The 18,242-nt window shown below is 37.9% G+C and overlaps 1 protein-coding gene and 1 long non-coding RNA gene across 2 annotated transcripts in view; both read left to right on the top strand.

Annotated features, from left to right (window-relative positions):
* Positions 1 to 18,242, top strand: part of LOC145668636 (solute carrier family 7 member 14-like) — a 765,309-nt gene that overhangs the window by 95,460 nt on the left and 651,607 nt on the right. The window lies entirely within an intron of this gene.
* Positions 5,279 to 18,191, top strand: LOC145669314 (uncharacterized). Its single transcript, XR_014128190.1, has 3 exons — positions 5,279 to 5,374; positions 13,250 to 13,388; positions 18,091 to 18,191. It is a non-coding gene; the product is annotated as an uncharacterized LOC145669314 (long non-coding RNA).

Below are 18,242 nucleotides of genomic sequence, written 5' to 3'. Positions count from 1 at the left end.
AAACACTAGAGACTTCAAAAGCATACCTTACGCATTTTGTAGTTAAAGAATCCAGGAAAAGATAACTTTCCTGATTCGTGCATGTTTTCCTCATACAGATGTGGGTTCTGTTGTTATTACCTCGGTATCAGGTTATTTTCTGTAAAACAAAAAATAATAACAAAGGACATCGTGATCATCGACTCTTATAGCCATACTGTCATACTGACACTTACTTGTATACCTAGGTATATTCGGGCAAATCTGTCTTCAACATTGAGATGGGGGACGTGTAAGACTGCTCCCGTAATCTTTTTAAGCGATGTTCAAAATATTTATAAAGTTGAAAAAGTGCTGTGAAGGATCAGGGGAGCAGAGTTGTCTTCAATATTGGGAGGCCGGCAGATTTGACGCTTATTCTGGGGTAGGGGGAGAGGAGACTCATATTACGGTAGATGAATGTGATTTCTGAGATGAACTTATTGTATACTATACAGGGTGTTTCAAAACAACACCGATAACGTTTGGGAGGTGATTCCTCACACCAAGATAAGACAAAAAATATAGACCAACTTGGGTGCACAAATGCTTCCTTTCGGAGTTAGAGGCTCCCGAAAACATGAAAAATGAACTTTAAAGGTCCATAGCTCCAAAACTATGGGACCTACCGTAGTCGGCTCAAGACTTTATTTAGAAACTAATATGTGCACTATCCAAAAATACAGAATCCTAATCCTAAGGTACTCACGCAACAATTTTTATATCGGGAGTTTGTCTACTTGCACATAATTTGAAGTATTCTCCAACTACCTTTATAAAAATTGTTGTGGAAGTATCACAGGATTCCGGAACTTGGATATTTGGATATGATACCTAGCCTACTAGTTCCTAAATGAAGTCCGACTATGGTAGGTCTCATAGTTTTGGAGCTACGGACCTTTAAAGTTCATTTTTCCATGTTTTCGGCAGCCTATAACTCCGAAAGGAAGCATTTGTGCATCCAAGTTGGTCTATAATGTTTGTCTTATCTTGGTGTGAGGATCACCTCCCAAAGGTTGTCTTTGTTGTTTTGAAACACCCTATAGACTTTTTCTCAGGAACACAATATCTACAACCTATCACGGTTTCAAGCAATTCCACCGAAATCCAATTTTTGCAAGGATTGTGCGGAGTTCTTTGTCATTTCGAAGGGGCATTGCCCCGTGCGACCCTTTCCTGGGAAAAACAACAAAACACATATTTCCTACTTTGAAGTCATCTTTGCATCTGCAGAGTGCGTTTCTTAAATGTGGCCCTTTTAATCAAGGGAATCCTTTTTTCGAAAAAGGTCCTTTGCCCCCTCAAACTATTTTCCGTAAGAAACAAAAAAAATACGTGTCGATTTATTTTCGGTCTACTATATATGTGCCAAGTTTGTAGAAAATTGGATGGCGAGAAACAGTTGTGAAGCTATCTTCTTTACACTTTCACTTTTTGGACTTTATAGGTTTTTGCCCCAAAGTCTTCAATTATTTTAGCAATTCGCCTTCGCAATTAAATCCGCTTTCACTTCCACTAGAAATGCTGTTTAAATTATCCATTTTTAGACTTACACGAAGAATTCTGTTGATTAGGCTATATACTAAACTTGTTCATTAAATATTTATGTATAAAATATCAGTAGAAACCTCAACATAAATAGGAAAACTTGTTCGTGATTTTTTAAAGTGAAGTTTCATTCCCATCAACAGATGGAAGGCCACAGAAGATGATGTCTTCTCTTGAGCCAGTGGAATAAATTTAAATGTAGTAAAAAGGTATTATCAGGAATTATTTATTGATTGGTTTATTGTCATTAATACATAATAATGCGGTGAGAGATGAGGTGATGGTAGCAGGCGCAAATCTGTCTTCAACATTGGGGGGAACGGGCTCTGGTGAGACCGTTCCGATAATTATATATATATATATATATATATATATATATATATATATATATATATATATATATATATATATATATATACTATATATATATAGGGTGTTTCAAAACAACACCGACAGCATTTGGGAGGTGATTCCTCACACCGAGATAAGACAAAAAGTATAAACCAACTTGGGTGCACAAATGCTTCCTTTCGGAGCTATAGGCTGCCAAAAATGTACAAAAATGAAATTTAAAGGTTCATAGCTCCAAAACTATGGGACCTACCGTAGTCGGGTCAATAGTTTACTAAGGAACTAATATGTGCTCTATCCAAAAGTACATGCTTCAGAATCCTGCAGTACTTCCGCAACAATTTTTATAGAGGTAGTTAATGAGTACTTCAGATTATATGAACGTAACCAAACTGCCTGTACAATGGTTCCTAAGTGAAGTCTTGACCCGACTACGGTAGGTCCCATAGTTTTGGAGCTATGGACATTTAAAGTTTATTTTTTTCATGTTTTTGGCAGCCTATAACTCCGAAAGGAAGCATTTGTGCACCCAGGTTGGTCTAAACTTTTCGTCTTATTTTGGTGTGAGGAATCACCTCCCAAACGTTGTCGGTGTTGTTTTGAAACACCCTATACATAGATAGATAGATAGATAGATAGGTAGATAGATAGATAGATAGATAGATAGATAGATAGATAGATAGATAGATAGATTGATTGATTGATTGATTGATTGATTGATTGATACAGGGTGGTAGTGCATCAATGATGGAAAATTCGGGAGATGAATCTCAGGTAAAAACAAGCAAAAAATGTCATATGAACATTGGGTGAATACGGCTTCGTTTGGACGCTAGGGGCGCGTGAAATGTCAGCTCCCGAGGCGGCAATTTGCAATATCTCAAGAACGGAGAGAAATAAGAATGTCGGGTCAAAACATATCAAAGGAAACCCCATCCGAAGAATCCAATTATGCATAAGTAATGGCGAAACAGTGGCGGCGCTAGAGGGGGCACAAAGAAAGTGAATGAAACATGGAGAAAAGTGAACAATTTACACTGAAAAATTGTAGGAGGGGATGTTACTTGGAACATGCAGCAACAAATGTTAATGAACAAAGGCAACAATGGCTACGCTATAGCGACACTATGGGAGGCGAAATGTAGGAATACAGTATCTGTATAACGGAGAGAAATGGGAATGTCGGGTAAGAAGATTTCAAAGGAACACCCATCCGAAAGGAACACCCACCCATCTCGCGGCGTTAGAGGGGGCACAAAGAAAGTGAATGAAACACGGAGAAAGTTCTAACACAGATGTTGTTCTCGGATGAGGCATTTATACGGGATGGCATCACAAATGTCCGCAATGACCATCGATGGACACCCAACAACCCGCATGCAATTGTAGAGACGAAGCATCATCAGCGTTTCCAATTCCATGTGTTGGCTGGTATTATTGATGACGACGTTGTGAAACAACACTTCTTACGACAGCGATTGAACGCAAGCAATATTGTGTCTCCAGTTTCTGACCTAGGGCCTACCTATTCTACTTAAAGACGTGCCACTGAACACACGACAGTGTATGTGGTTTATGCATGCTGGCGTCCCTTCTCATTCATGTCCCACTATTCGTGCATATCTGAACGAAAAATTTCCAAGCAGGTAGATAGATCGTGGAAGCAAAGGAGTACGGCCCCCACGTTCACCCGTTCTGAATACCCTAGACTTTTTCCTGTGGGGTTACGTGAAGAGTCTCGTGTATACACGGCCCGTGCATGGCATTGAAGATTTTCGCTAGCGTGTATGACCTGCATTTGCCACACTACAGCAAACTCCAGTGTTATTGCCAAAAGTCAGAAAATCCGTACACCATCGTATAACTGCACTGAGAAAAATCCATTATCCGGACAGCGGTATATTGTACAAATACAAGGATTCGTTATGTTTACTAAGGAAATCTGTACGGAGCGTACTTTATCCATATGCTACACAGGTATTGCCTTTTACCCGCTTAGATATTACATCATGTCGCTGCAGGATGTCTGACATCTAATAATCTTCTGTATTTTACATACGTATACGTATGTTAAATACTTCAGCTATATGTTATATACGTCCATCTGTGTGTGAGGTCCTGACCTCCTATAGACACCTCTTTCTTGCACCATAGATGACGTCATGAAACAACTGTCGTATGCTTACGAGCTGGTTTATAAACGAGGTTGTTTACAAACGGAAAAGAAGAGCGGAAGGAAACAAAAGCCTGGGTAAGTGCAATAGTAAATTATCACTTTAGTTAAATATTCCATTAATTATATATTCCTTTAGTATAACTTGCTTTAATATAGTACTAAACAAGTAATGTGATTTATGACTACAATTCTTACTATTGTAACTCGTTAATGGTTGAGGAGAAAGAAATGGGTTAATCTGAAGTTTGAGAAATCTTTGAATATTAATGTTTTGTAACTTTTTACATTTCAAGGTACGCAAAATGAATGTTATGTGTTTATTCTTTCCTTTTTATATGTGACGGTTTATTACTTGATGGAGATTTACTACAGGACTGCTTAACATAATTGCTAAGAAACCGTTTTCAGCGCGAACATTTTCTTGTGTAGTGAAGATTTAGGATTTAGATTTCTGGGCTTTCGGCATCAATGACCTTGTTAGCCCGTCACATGTGAGTTATGACGTCCCTCGGTGAGCACACTATCCGGGGAAAGGGAAGGAAGCAAACGGCCTGGGACCTATATGTTGGGTACCACCCGGCATTTGTCTGGTATGAAATGAGGAAAACCCAAAAGCCTCATTCAGGATGTCTGGACTTAAAAGCTTTTGATACTTTTTCGACCGAGTGCCCCTACCGGAATCGAACCTGGGTCCGCTCGTACCGAAGGCGAGAGCGTTAGCAACTACGCTACGCGGAGCCACTTGTGTCTAGGAAACCTATTTTTACTAGGATATTTGCAACAAAATTTATTCCCTTTCTTTCTTTATTTTTCTTTTTCTTTTTGTTTTTTAACAATAAAACAAAACATATTTTACAGCCTCACTGAAATTTAAAAACAGCAGTCAGGGAGAGCTCACGTTTAAGATTCTTTTTGTTTTGTTTTGTTTTGCTTGTTATGTTCTCTAGTTAACTAATGTTTGAGTTCCTGAGAATTACATTATTATTATTATTGTTTCATAATTTTCGAACCAAAAATTAGATGTTTTTCTTTTTTTTTCCTTGTGTTGACGTCATTGTGGCAAGTTGGGGTGTTTTATCGTACCTTGGCATTAATTTGGTTACTAGCACATAGTTTCAAGGTCATAAGTTGTAGGCCGCTTGAAACAGCTATTACACAGTTTGAAGAGTTAGGAGTGTCAGGCGTTTGACTTGCAGCTTTCGTTACAGCGTCTAAATTGCAGTATTGGATTGCGTCCAGCTTCTATGGCTGGTAAAAAAGTTATATCGCTTTCGTAATATGGTAAGAAATACAATGTAACAGTTAGGTATAGTATATATGACTAGTTTAATTAGTCGGAAATTACTCTGTTTCCTTGTCTTATTCTTTCGATTATGTTTAAGTACTGTGTCTTCATAGTATTGTTTCACTATTTCTAGAAGGAATTAAGTATTAACGAAGTAAAGAATAAGCAGAAGCCCACTTTGATTGACGTTTACTATTTCTCATACTTCATTGAGAATGTTTTGATCCCCAATTGCGCAAACTTCTAGTATGTGTGTGTGTTTCTTTTTGTTGTTGTTGTTGCTTACACTGCTATAGATATGAGCTCCTTCATGGCTAAGCGGTTAGCGTACGCGCCTTTGGTGTGGGAGACCCGCGTTCGATTCCCGGCGGGAGTGGTTTGGAGTCCATGTTAATCAGTAAGTCCACGTCTCATAGTGCCTCGTTGCAGAAAAGGATAATAAAATCAACTCAGCACTGCTTTACAGATGGAGTTGTTTGATTCAGGGTTCGAATGATGCTTTTTACGGGAAGCAGGCACGTAGCCAAGGGGTGGGTCCAGACCCCCCCCCCTTCGGATCCAGAAATGAAAAATATTAAGGAAAGATGAAACAGAAAGAAACAGATGAATCAGCCTCAAAAATATAAAGCTACAATAAGCGTTTTGGTTACTCTTTCTTACGAGGAGCTTTGTGTGGAGGAAACGGGAGGGGGAGGGGCGGATCAAGTTGAAATTGGATATTATTGTAACGGAACATTCCGAATTCCATCTGGCTCCATGTTAACCGTATGCAGTGGCGCAAATCTGTCTTCAGCATTGGGAGGGACGGGTAAGACAGTTCTCATAATTTTTTTAAGGATGTTCAAATTATGAAGTTGAAAAACAATGCTGCGGAGGATCAGGGGAGCAGAGTTGTCTTCAAAATTGTGAGGCGGGCAGATTTAAGGCTTATTCTAAGGTGGGGACATCAATTTCATCTTACTTTCCTTTGTGGCAATCGGACACAAATCATCACATTTCTCTCCAAAAAACGCATTTCAAATCGGATTATTGAGGGGAAAGTCCCCCCCAGTTCTAAGATTGGAGGGGACATGTCCTCATCCCCCCGGGATTTGCGCCAGTAACCCTATGGACTACAAATGACGATCGATAAACCGGTTCTTTCAGATAGCCTGTCAGAACTTAAGCAATGCCCAGAATTACCAATAATATGAACCATTTTGAATTTCGCGGCAACACTAATCCATTTTATAGGATGTCTTTACTCCCGAAAGAGATCTCGTTGCTATCCTTGACGGCATTGAACTAAGATAAGAGAAATAGAAAGAAGACGAGAAGAACCGAGTTCGAATGACCTCGGAAGACTATGTCTTTGTCAATATTTTTTTCTATTCTTTTACGCAAGATTTCTTCATAATTCTTTAATTAAAATACTTACTAACATATCCCCATTTTATTGTCCTAACAAATCAATATGGATATGTTGTCAGTAAAATAGTTTAGATTGATCGAACCCCTGGTGTGATAACCACAGTATTTCGTCACGGACCTCCCGTATTGCGAAATCGTGGCTACGTGCCTGCGGGGAGGGGGCGACTTTTCAGATATACAATCCAAGCATTTTATTTCTCAGTGATGCAAGATATAATATATAGTATATAATATGTAAAATATGAAATGAGGGAAAATATTTTCCCGGCAAGGGAGAAATTCTTTGGCGAGTTGGGGAAATTACTTGACGAGAGGGAAAATCTTCATCCTCCCGTTGATTCAAATCTTGATCGAAGATCATGCGAGTAGGATTCCATATTATGCTGTAGGTGTAGGTAGTACACAGTCTTGGCGCTGAATAGGACGCTAAGCTTCAAGCCAACCACATGTCTGTAATAACCTATTGCGATTGGATGGTAATGTAACGTAATGTACGATATGTGCATTTTCTAGATGCCATAAAATTATAATTTTAATTGAACATTCCACGATTATGTACTTTCGGTTAAAGGAGTTTGATGATTAATTGAAGTGAATAATTGAGGCAGTAATTCTCAATCTTCTTGACTTACGATACACTTTACTAAACCCCAGTGACATCGATATATTTGTTTAGATTTTGGATTGCTTTCCAACAAGTCGAGCCGCGCCAAAGCTGTGTAGGCTTACTAAGTTAAGTGAACTAATCCTAATCTAAATCCATTGTTTTCGGGGGCGCAGAAATGGACAGTGACACTTCCGATACTATTTAAATCAAAATTCAGCCAAGCAACTTGGGGAGGGAAAGAGGGGAGACGGATCTTACAAATGATCGAAAATAACCGATATGAGGGAGCGTTTCGTAATAGTAAAAAAAGTGACTGACTAACGTAACATACATGTATTACTGGTTTTCTTATTTTCACCCAACGAAGCAGGTAATTAACGCTAGTACTAGGTATGTGTAGACTAAATGAGGTGATTTGTTTCGTGACCCTTCGAACAATGTACGAAGCGGATGCAAGCAGTTAATACATGGAGTTAGCTTACCTAAATTTAGATTTCGCTTTCCGAAATCTTAATGGATGTATTAAGTGATTTCGTTACTTACACTCTCCATCTCTAAATACAAGGATTCAAAACACATTTTCGATTCCAAACTATGACTCTGCTAGACAAAGAAAGCATAGGCCAGTGTATGTTTTACTTCATTTTCATATACGTGCTCGTAGGTTTTCTCGGGGACTTGGTTTCCTCCCACTTTCTCATTTCACCAAATATTCCATAATCATTAACTTGCTTTAATCACCGACTCCCTTAGCCTAACAGCATAATCGTGGGACATTAAACTCAAAGACTTTATTTTTATTTTCAAGTAATTACTTTTCTCTCCCTTATTTATTTTTAATTTAATTTCTCTTTCAATTTCCCTCTTTTAGGAACATGAACATAATTTGCAATTCTTTCTCATTATAATAACACTATTAAAAGTCCCATATGCAGCTCACCACGTTGGAACCCAGCGGAAACAGATGAACAACGAATATTGTCGAAAATATGTATTGCTTACAGCGGCGTAGCGAGCATTACAAGATTGGGAGGGGGATGAAACTTGAAATTGCCAAGTCTTGATTTTTATCTTTAAAAAATGTCAAGTCTTGATAAAAAAAATTGCCAAGTGTTTCGAAAATCTTACAAACCCTATGAAAAACTATTACAGCAACCTTATTTTCATATTCGTTCCATTCCATGCCCCGTCTGAGACACGAATAAGATCAGCCCTTGTTCCGCTCTCGAGTCCAATTTAACATCTAACCTCAGGATCATTATCATCACCCACGAAGCACAACTGTTAATTTGATAACTCATGGCTATGTTAGGTAACCTCCGCCAGCTAATCTTCACGAGAACCTTTAAAGTTACAATCAGTTGTAGAAATGCATTTAAAAACGTAGAATAAGGTAGGTTATATTTACTGTTTGTGATGTAGAAGTGCCTAATTTACATATGAAACATTCAATTGAGTTGTTGAGTGAGAGACCAGGCTAACTTACATCCAGGTCAAGATTGAGATTTTGACGGAACAGCATACTAATGTCATTAATTGACCTTTGCCTCAACCACTTGTCTGTGTGGCTTGTCCTGAGACAGGGGCGGATCCAGGGAGGGTCTATCTCCCCCAAGAAGAGGAAACTTTGTGTATTTTAATATAAAATAAAATCCACCCAGAGTTGAATCTCTTAAAAGTAGCTCTATCTTGTAAGTAGTGGCATTACAACCCACCGCCCCCCAGTAGTCCATCCTGGATCCACCCCTGTTGTATACTAAGCCAAACTATGAATATCAGTCGTATCCTTTGTAACGTGCTGTTTTCATTTGTTTCCTTTTCTTTCAGAAAGTTAAAATTGTCAGTTAGCCTAGTCTCTCGCTAAACTGTCAATTGTGACAAAACACACCAATAATTGTTGATGCCAACTAAAACATACATATCCAAAGCCTACAAAATATATCACATTATTTAAGTTTTTTTCTTTCTTTTTTTTTTTCAAAATTGCTTGCAATGTTTTTCTTCGTGCCAAGCATCCGAATGTCATCTTGAATTCTGACCTTCTCATTTCACTACAATTCTTTGAAGTGTAAGACTGCGCAGCTTTTTTTTCCCCTCTCTCTCGCTCTCTTCAGTCCTTCAGTCTCCCCCACTTTGATTTCATGATTTCGCACTCTGATGAAAAGTATTAAACACCAAAACGGAAAAGTACTAATATATAACCTCTCTTTTAGTAGCCCCTCCAACCACGCGCCCGGGGCACGTGCCTTGCTTGCTCGCCCATAGCTCTGTGAGCTATATAATTAAAATACAATGCGCGCGCATATGTAAACTTGGTGCCAGCTTTGATTCTCACTGAGAGAGTATACATATAATGTTGGTTCGAATTCCATCAAAACCATAGGCTCATTTTTGTGTAACCTTGGTACTGAAGAAGACAGTAGACTTCAACAAATATTCCTGTCGGGCCTCGATGGCTCAGTGGTAGAGCGTTCACCTCTGGTGTTTGGGGTCTTTGGTTTGATCCCAGCTCGCGCCAAGTAAACTTTGTGGTGGACAAACACCGTGTGAGTGGGTTTTCTCGGGGTTCTCCCGTTTCCTCCCACTTTCTTCATTCCACCATTTCATTCATTATATCATCATCAGCGTCTCCTTTAGCCTAGCCGGTATACCCGTCATTATTGATACAACTATTATATACAGGATGCATCAGAAGTCCCTTGTCATCCTTTCTGAAAACTACAGGGATGTAGTTACATTGATTGCGAGATAAGAGATACACATTAGGCCCAGAGGGATACTTTCGGATTACATCACGCGGACGGTCGCCATCTTAGATTCGAAATTGTAATATGGACGATAAGTGGGTAGTGTGATACATGGCCATGCACTAAAATGTTCTGAGGATGTCAAATATGCAATCAGATATCATGTAACTTATTCTGGTGAAATGTTATTGGCAGTGAACCAAGTGAGACTATATGTAGTGGTATGTCATACCCTTCTGATTTTTTTTCCCAGTGATAGAGACATACCGTTTCTGGTTTTTTAGTGATCAAGATATACCTTCACGGAAGAATAAATGCTAAATACCATTAATAAATCCATTTTTTATACGTATTGACGAATAGCTTTGCACATAAAAAGATTTTATTTCTTATGTAGATTCTAAGTTGACAATACTGACATTTTTACCTTTTTCTACCTTTTGTTTGTAAAATGAGTTGTTTTCAAAGAAGTTCATCTAGTTTATATTTTGATGTGCCGTATTGAATTGTTTCTTTCGTATGTATGTATGTGTCGTCTTGTCTGAATTCTTATAAGCGTCGTGTTTTGAGCATGGGCGGATTTAGGGGATCGCTGTGGGGGCAGATCTTACGGGAGTTTGAAATACCCCTCATTCGAGTGTGTGGTCCAGGAGTTTTCCCGCTGGAAATTGTTAATATTAAAAGTCGGTTTTAGAGCACTTTCGTGTATAATTCTCTGATACAAGGTAAGGGCTATTTTTATTTATTTTTTTCCAGAAAGTTGTTCACGATGGATGGATCAGTCTCTCCGTTTTTTCTCCGTAACTAAAAGAAGCTTTCCAGTGGTTTTCAGACATTATGTAAATAGAAATGCAATCTTGTAGGCTTCACACCTCACTGCATTTGAACATTTAGATAGCCGATATGTCGAGTCAAAATCGTAATAAAACACACCGCCTCTGATTTTTCCCACTTCGAACACATTTCCCTGTTATAGTCAGGGGTAAAAGCGAGGGGGAACGCGGGGGACGCAGTTCCCCACCTCGAAAAATATGTAGGGCGTCCCCCAGATCCTAAAATGGTACAATGGGCAGAGATAGGCAGGAGGAACGGCGTGGAGTGATGCCGCTACCTACCGTCCCCCCACCTTTTCAGGTCCACTTTTACCCCTGGTTATAGTATATGTTCCACATGTTCCTACTGAGCAATAAACATTTGCAGAACCTTCTTCCAATTGCTGTGGACACAAAGTAGGATATAGGGTCAAATTTGTGCACAGACGATGGCGATACTTTGTTCTAGATGATAAAAATTATGAATATTTACTGCACAAACCATAGCCTTAACTTTTCCACTTAGCTAGAAATTGAACAGCGTTAGGTTCGGTGATCGAGCAGCCATTCAACTGCCTCTCGTCGATCAACCCATGTTCTAGAGAATTGTTCAAGTAGTGACGCAATACGAATCCATAATGAAGAAAGCGCCATGGTGTTGAAAAAAAAGCGAGAATGTACCATCCTCGGGCATCGCAGCTCGCAATATCTATCCCTGTACGAGCGTGAGGTATTATTCCGCAGTTAATTTTATGGAATGAAAAAGTGACTGATTAGACGTATTCCTCATTTGTCTGCCAACAACATAATTAATTTTCTTTGCGCTGGTCATGTTGGAGGGGTCTTGCACGCGGGGTTGTCAGGTGACCAATTGTGCATGTTCTGCCTATTAACCTTCCCATTTACGTAGAGGTCAGCTTCATCTGAAAAGAGTATTTGCATAAAAATGTTAACCATAATTACTCACTGCACTTGGCGATCAACATCGTTCTCGTGGAGATGTAGCTTCATTTGCACCTTGTACGGATGAACTTATACACGCGCAGACCCTATGACTCAACCCACATTGCATTAATAAATGACGTATGCTCCTCTGGGGCCACATCGAGAAAGAAGTCAGCACTGCCGTAGGCGTTGCTTCATCTGTAGCTCTCTACGATCGTCCGCTACGACGTATGTCCACGAATGTGCCCGTCTCCTCAAATTTAGTTAATTACTGTGACACTGCAACATGTAACACAATCACATTGTGGATGATTCTGTTTGCAATCGGTAACCACTGTACAGGCACTCTTCCCGCTCCACAGTTTGAATATTTCGATGCATTCCTCACGTGCTAACGGTATGGTTCTACATCTAGAAGAAAGAGGTAAATACAACGTTCAATTGGCAATAACTTTTCACCAAATTAAGCTCCATGGAATCTGATTGCATATTTGACATACTGAGAAAATTCTAGCCCGTGGCCATATATATATCACATTACCCACCAGTTTATAACAAACAAATTTAATCCAAAATGGCGGCCGTCTGTGAGAGTATTTCCAAACGGCCTAATGTGTATCACCCATCTCACATTCAATTAAACTACACCCGTGTAGAATTTAGAAAGGAACTTCGTATGATGTATACAGGGTGTTTCGAAAGTCCTCTGACGTTACAACAAAACGTAAGAGGAAAAACCATTTCTAAATATGTTGTTTTCAATCTAAAGTGAACACTTTTTAAATCGGAGGAGCCGTTTGGGCTGTACTCTTTATGCGCCCAATGTGGAATGAAAATGCAATGTTACATTTACCTGGACCCACAACATATGTGAATGAAGTTACTATTTGAAATGGGGGCTAGCCATCGACATGTTAGCGTAAAAATCAGTAACTTCATTCACTTATGTTGTGGGTCCAGGTAAATGGCAACGTTGCATTTTCATTTAACATTGGACGCATAAAAAGTGTACAGCCAAACGGCTCATCCGATTTTGAAAATTCCTTCAACTTACATTGGAAACATCATATTTGGAGACGGTTTCCCAATTACATTTTGTTGTAACTCTGATAATAATCGAGTTACTTTATGTCAGGGGACTTTTGAGACACCCTATATATCTTATGGAATATATGTTTGATGTCCCTATAACTGTAGTATAATTTAGTTTGTTTAAATTTACAAGTTATTACAAGTAGATTCTGACTTACATGCGTAAGAGTTTGTATGTAACTAACTAATGAATTCTATTTCATGAAATTTACATTGAAATATTTAACACAAAATCTTTTATTTTCATGCTTAACTTAGTGACTTTGCTTTGGACTGCAACTGATTATTGTACCCCATTATTGCTTGAGAAGAAAACCGATGTCCGAATCTTCATTTGGAGAAACCAAAGAACTATTGGAATGCTGAGGATTGCAATCATTAATTTCTACACTTCAAGGTGCGTAAATTATATCTAGGTATATTCTGTGTTTATTGTTATAATTACTATTACTATTATTTGGTTTAGAATCAATCAAGTACTTCATGATATTTTAGAGGGATCAAGATGGCTGCCAGATAGATAAATATTTGAGCGTCAGGCCCTTATTTCTTTTCAATTTTATATTTAATCAATGTCTATCCCCCCCCCCTCTCATTATTCCACCAAATCGTATTCCAAGATCATCAATTTTCAATACTCATTTGTGACTGTCAGCATACATAGCATAACCGTAGGAAGTAAAACAAAGATTTATTTTTATTTTTCGTTTTCATGTCTTTTCTCCATAGCTGTGAAAAATAACGCCTTCAACATCATAAATTTGTATGCTACTTGCCTGCTTTCGAGCACAATAATCAACTATTTGGACATTACGAAGCAAAGCAGGTCTACGTTGTAGTTAGCATAGTTAAGGATGTGACATAATGATATTGGTGTTGCAATGTTCAGCCTAAACAGTGCAAGTAAATAAATCTGTAACAATTGTATTGGTGTTTAGCTTACATGTCCTCCAGACGTGCCTTTTTTTTTTTTTTTTTTTTTACATCTTGTTACTTCTTCTTTATATGAGGGGTCGCGGTGGCTCAGTGGTGGAGCGTTCACCTCTGGTGCTTGGGGTCCTGGGTTCGATCCCAGTCCCCGCCAAGTGAACTTTGTGGTGGACAAACACCGTGTGCGTGGGTTTTCTCGGGGTTGTCCCGTTTCCTCCCACTTTATTCATTCCACCATTTCATTCATTACTCATCATCACCGTCTCCTTTAGCCTAACCGGCATAATCGTGGGACGTAAAACTCAAAGATTTCATTTCATTTCTACTCTATATGAAGTATATTCTGAGGTTGTGTTTTTGGGGACGTGGTAGCTCAGTGATGGAGCGTTCACCTCTCCTGCGTGGAGTTCCTGGATCGATCCCAGCACGTGCCAAATGGGCTTTGTGTTAGACAAACACTGTGTGTGGTTTTCTCGGGGTTTTCCCGTTTTCTCTCACAGTTTTCATTCTACTATTTCATTCATTCTCATGATTATAGTCTCCTTTAGCATACCCGGCAAAAGCGTGGAACGTAAAACTCAAAGATTTCATTTCATATAAACTTTGGTGCAAAGTAACCCCATAGATGAAGATATTTTGCACCACATACAAAAAAGTATGTTCAACATACGAACATAATGTTTGTTTGCAATGTTTTCTCTCCTGTATTTATACATTTCACTTTTTACACAAAACTGCATGTGTAACGAATTTTTGTTACGAAATTCGAGACGAGACATAGCTCTTCCAATAGAAACAGATACAGTTTTCGAGACGAGACAACTTTCGCGACACCTTTGCGAGAGGTGACAGTCTCAAATCATTTCTCGTGCGTACCCCTAGCCCATATCGTGCGTTATCAAAAAGCATGTTAATGAGAAATAACAACATGTAAATACAATATAGGTAATTAAAAACATTTTTGTTTTCATTCTTCAGTAATGCATTATTATTAACCTCAGTATTTTATAGTCCATTCTTAATCTTAAGGTGATATATAATTAAGTTTTGAATTCGGTTAACTTATTTTGTTTCTCAAATTGTATTAAAAATGTATGTACAAACATGTTTATTTTCATTCTTGAGTGCTTAAAGTCACTATAGTTATTAAACATAGTAATTAATATTGTACTCTTAACGTTAAAATAATATACAGTTAACTTTTGAATTCAGTTAACATTTTTCTTACTGAAATTGCTTTAAAAAGTATGTAAAAACTTTTTTATTTTCTTTCTTGAGTGCCAAAAGTGATGCACAGTTATTAAGATTAGTACTTTATACTCTATTCTTAATTTTAAACTGATAAACAGTGCGTTTCTGAATAAATTATGTCAAGTTATTTGAGTGACGAACACTGGTACAAAACCCTAACTACCACTGGAACATTTCGATTTTGAGATTACTACCGGTGCAATACAAGGGATTTTAAAATATTGTTTTTCCTTCAACGGCTATTCGATTTTGAATTCTGACTACATGGTCATTATAGGAAGGATCAGTGTCTCTTTCCAACTATGGTACAGCTCCGACCGATTCACGGTGCTCACAGAAGAGACAAAAGAGTATGTTTTCAACCTTAAAGTAACGACCACTGGTGTTTTTGCCCTGGTATGCAAAAGTAAGTGGGTACCCCAATGGGGTAGAGGGGTACTATGCGGTACCTAATTTCTGCATTTTAGATATATGGAAATACATGTGTCTAAAATGTAAAGAACTGATATTTGTTTACCGAAAACTGAAACTCGGTAAGCCTTACGGATACCGAGACATGGGAAAATAAAGAGCGACACAATATGTATGTGGGGCTTGCATACTTGAAGGTACAATTTGGAAAATGAATTCAAATATGACTAACGGCTATCAAGATATTGTCAAATAAAGAGAGGACCAATACAGGTATGGGATTTTCGTATTAGATGATAAAATTTCCGAAACCGGTCATGGAAAGTTAATAAACACCAGTAGCAATTTCATCTTCAAGTAATTAGATATTTCCATGGGGTGTTAGAATATCTTACAGTCTACCAAGATTAAATTTTAAAAGCTTTTGAAAATATAACTTGACATTTGTAAAGAGTATTAGAAATATGTATTTACCTAAAACTTGCAGCTAGTACATCTAACATATAGAGAAACACCGTGAAATAAAAGAGTATGAGATGTTGAAACTTCGGAAAAATTATTGGTCCCAACAAAATTAAATAAGATGGTATTTCTATGGGTTAAGTAAGTACCTCAGTACAATTTCGATGGAAAGATTAGTTCTAGGTTTTCTTCAGGCAGTTCCAAAGGTTCATCGAGCTGTGTAAAAGAGTGAAAATTCCCTGTGAATATCTAATATAGTAACCAAAATATAACGAGTCATTTATATTATGACGTAAAAATAGAGATCTTTAAGGATTTGTACTTCTGGGTCTTTGCTATAAGAAAGAAATTCAAAAACCTACTGTATATACCTTAATATGCAATTAAATCAGTGAGGACACAGTCACTTAGTGGTGGGGTGTGTACCTAGTATGTTTTGCAGAAACTACACTGGAGTATTCTCTTAATTCCCAGAGATACGATCACACTTAACTGCCCATTTAATTTTAAAATGAAATTAAGGCAAGTGAATGTTGATGATAGAATTGATGGAGTGTAAAGGTGGGAGGAAACGGGAGTACCCCGAGAATACCCACGAATACAATGTCGACTACAAACTGACTTGGACACGGATCAAACCAGGGACCCAATACACCAAAGGTACGCACTCTACCACTAAGCCACCGTGCCTCCACCCATTTAATTGTCTATTAAGGTGTATACGGTAGTTTTCTGAAATTTCTTCTTCTTACAGTAAAGACTCAACAGTACAAATCCATGTGGGTCTCCATTTTTACGACGTCGTAAAATACATAATTACTTATATCTCGGTTGCTATATTAGATATTGACAAAGAATTTTCATTCTTTTTGTACGCTAGGAATTATCACGCTTGGATTTACCCGAAGAAAACTTCGAGCTGAATTAATCTTTCGATCGGAATTGCCCTGACGAGTGTGAGGTACTCACTTCACCCATATAAGTACCATCTTATTTAACTTTTATTAAGATCAAAAGTTGTTTTATGAAATTTCAAGATCTAATACTCTTTTATTTCACGGTGTCTCTCTAGCTGTAAGATGTACTGGCTGGAAGTTTTGGGTAACTCTATTCTCTTTTCTAATACTCTTTACAAATGTCAAATTATATTTTCCAAAGCTTTTAAAACTTAATCTTTTTAGACCCATGATGTTCTAAAACCCCATGGAAATACCCAGTTACTTTAGGATGAAATTGCTACTGGTGCTTATTCAGATTTCATGATCGGTTTCGGAAATTTCACCACCTAACACGAAAACCCCATAACTGTGTGGGTCCTCCCTTTATTTGACAATATCTTGATAGCCATTAGTCATATTTTCATTAATTTTCTAAACTACTGTCAAGTATGGAAGCCCCACATACCTATGGTGTTCCTATTTATTTCACCATATTTCGGTAACTGTTAAACATACCGACTTGCGGTTTCGGTAAACACACACCTGTAACGTTCTTTATAAGTTTATTAAGATATATTTTAGAATGTTTAGAAATGGGAGGTCTGCGAATGCCATAGTACCCGAAAACCCCCATAAGGACGTGTGTGTAGTGTATTGAATTGAAACTACTTTTGAAGTTGTTGTTAGCCCTCAGTAATTACGTTTTCGAAACTGCACAATCTAGTACGCAAAACTCACACTTCTATGGTGTTGTCCTTTATTTTCCCATACCTCGGTATCCATAAGGCTTACCGAGTTGCGGTTTTCTGTACTAAACAGATATCAGTTCTTTACATTTTAGAGACATATATTTCCACATATCTAAAAATGCAGACATATTAGGTACCCCATGGTACCTCGAACGCCAGTGGGTACCCACTTACTTTTGCATAGTAATACATTTCGAGTTGTTCAGCATCAACAAACACTTTTTTTTAAAATTCATCATTTTTCTACCAGAAACCCAGAAGTCCATACCTGACCGAACAGATTTTGTCCATTTAATCTAAAAAAATGTTAAATATTTTAAAATGTAACATTTTAAATATTTTTGGATTTTTGTTTCAGGTATTTCATGTATCAAAACAAAACCAGGATTCTGCATGAAAGACAGCGAAAAGAAGCAGTGTAATTTGTGGCTAAAAGCACGTCCTTTCTGAAGACAGACCCGATTGTATTTACATTCTTTTGTACAAATATGTAACCTTAATAAATATACT

The sequence above is a fragment of the Thermobia domestica genome, chromosome 13 (genome assembly GCF_964235325.1).
Source record: "Thermobia domestica chromosome 13, izTheDome1.hap1.1, whole genome shotgun sequence".
In the NCBI taxonomy this organism is placed as follows: domain Eukaryota; kingdom Metazoa; phylum Arthropoda; class Insecta; order Zygentoma; family Lepismatidae; genus Thermobia; species Thermobia domestica.
The sequence above is the reverse complement of the archived record's forward strand: the minus strand, read 5'-3'. Positions and strand labels throughout refer to the sequence as shown.